Source organism: Penaeus vannamei, chromosome 35, assembly GCF_042767895.1.
Source record: "Penaeus vannamei isolate JL-2024 chromosome 35, ASM4276789v1, whole genome shotgun sequence".
In the NCBI taxonomy this organism is placed as follows: Eukaryota; Metazoa; Arthropoda; class Malacostraca; order Decapoda; family Penaeidae; genus Penaeus; species Penaeus vannamei.
In genome coordinates, this window is record NC_091583.1 from 11764012 (window position 1) to 11766791 (window position 2780).

Sequence of the window (2780 nt, forward strand, 5' to 3'; positions counted from 1 at the left end):
GGACGAGAGAGCCACAAGCCGAAACCCCGGCTTCCTCGGCGATGCGAGAGCGAAGGCGGCGAAACGGCGAGCGCGACCGCCCCGATTCGCCGCCGCATCATCGCGATCCTCGTTGCAGCGGCCGATATTGACCGTCTTTGTAATGCATGATCCAGCGTCTGGTTGGGGCGTGGTCTTGGACTCGTCTTCATGATTCGTTTGTTTTTGTTTTTAATTGTCTTTTTGGAATATATTATTTGGTATATTGAAGCAGATATAACCGTATAAACTACTGTATAGTTATTATCTCATATGCACATTCGAACGCGTACAAATGAATGACGAAACCTTGCGCAATAGATGTGCCCTTACAAGTATGCTTCATCCCAAGCGAAACAGGGATGCTGCGTTGATCTGCATAACGAGACATTCGTACTTCTATTGCGACAATTATTGCCATGAAATGTTATTCAGCCATGAGTAATCAATTGCCTTGCTTATGCACAGACGAATGCAGCCACAGAATTCTCCCGCAGTAACGTCAGAGGGCGGCCTTGAAAGAGAGAGAGAGAGTGTGTTTTGACATCTCATCTTAACAGTACGGTGCACTACTGACAAGAGAGTTATCCCTTTCACTTTGTTTTTTAAAGCAAAGCGCTGTGTAGTTGATATAATCTACGGATAACAAGAGACGAAGCGCGTTGCCGGTTTGTAAATATTAGGGTCGTGGTGGGTGATTCTGGTATCCTTTCACATGTAGGGCGGGTTTTGTTTTATAAGAAGTAGGTTCATATCGCATCAGAACTGTTGAATATTTTGATTTTGTCGTGAATCATACATGAAGCATTTTCTGTCTGCGATTATGCGGCCTGGTAACTCGGAGAGAGCACTCATGCAAAAACTGACAACGCCCGTAAAGTTTCACCCCGGCGCCGCTTAAACGAATAGGATTAACACACCGCAACAGGGCACCGCAATATAAACCTATTTCACCCTCAGCTGCCTTCAATAAAAGCCAAAAGGTCTACCATGATTCATCCCGAGACCCAAGATCCCAAGCAAACCAGCCAATTGACCTGGCGCATTAAGCGGGTCAGGGTGCTGGCAGACAGGGGGCAGGCGAGTCCACCCACACCAAGCCTGGCCACTTCGGCTTGGTCAGCGCCGCTCACCGTTACGCGAATGCAGTCCTCTTCCTACTTCTGGTCGGATGCTGCCGGGATGCTCTTTTCCCGTCGTCTGAGGAGAGGGGGGAGGGGGAACTGACTTTTCTTGACTCTACATGAAATGAATAGATTAGATATGTTCGTTCGTGGGTATTTTATTCTAATTGTGCAGCTGGTTAACTTCTGCTAATTTTTAGCTATTTCAGAATATATATTTTTTGCAGGTAAATTAAATAAACACTTGTGAAATCCCTGGAATTCATAATTCCCGTACGGTATGGTTTATTCTTAAAGATCGCTCCAAAGGTATCATGTAACCAGTCTTATATCCACATAAAATTCGATTGAAAAAATGTATCAAATTAAATTTTGTGACAGGACACCATGGAATAAATTTGACCCCGTCGTGTTTACATTACACCCAATTCTGGATTCTTACATGAAATAACTCCTTATTGCCAGCACAAGTTACGTTATATTTACTTACATATATCTCCAGAAAAGGCGCACAAGTTATAACTGCAATATCTTGCTGAATTGTTGAAGCTTATATCATAGAAGTTTACATCGAAAAAATACGTACCAACAGGTCATTGTAAGCCGCTGTTCGGGTGACTCCAGACGATATCAAACGAGAGTGTTTTCCGTGAAAATGAAATTCAGAATCTCAGCAATGTATTCAATTTCAAGTAACAATTTCACACACATTACCTGCAATATGCACTTTAAAAAAAATCGGGTGGTCTGTGTTTGGATCATTTGAAATTATCCCACGCAAGTCACGCAAGCGCATACGGACAAAGCGCGGCACGATTGGGTGAGTCGACCAAGTTCCAACAGTTGGCTTGTGAGCGAGTGAGGGGGAGGACGTGACGCTCCTCTTCTTTCCGAAGTCATGTGGGACTTTGGACGTAATTATCAGTGTAGTTCGGTCAACGAGAGCCATACATTCTGAAACTATTGTATGATCTTATGTTGAGTGTTTCATATAGTTTTTCTTGTGAAGTGCTCATGTTCGCGATTGTTTACATTTTGTGACGTGCACGTGTTGTGGTTGTTGTCCTTAGGAAACGGCTTTCAACATGCGGACTATTCGTGAGAGCGGCGTAGGGAGCTCAGAAGTTGTCCTGGTCAAATGTAAGTACAGGTTAAGTTCAGTTAAAAGCGAATAGAAGTAACCATACGTATAGATTATTATTTATGTTTGTATTGACATTAACAGCCACAAGGACTAAAGTATGAATGTATATGATTGTGTTTATTCATTTAGTCTGATGACAGGTGAAAGGTAATTCATGGTGATGAAGGATCCTTTTGTACGAGTAGCGAAGTTTATGAGAACGAATTACGGAACTATAAAGTTTGTTGAATGCAACTGCAATATATCATTTGTCATACGTCAGGGAGACAGTCCATCAGGGAGGCATATCATCTGTCACGCGAGGGCCCATGGTACTGCATTGAGATAATAAGTAGAAACCTCTGTGCGCTCCATTATGAGTCAACCAACGTTTGCCAACCAACAATGGCTCGCCGTCTATCATCGTTACACGGCTAAACGTCTAATATTTACACCTGCGAAAAGGCGGGTCTCCTTTGTCGTGGGCTTGTTACCTTAAAGACCACTGTCGTCGG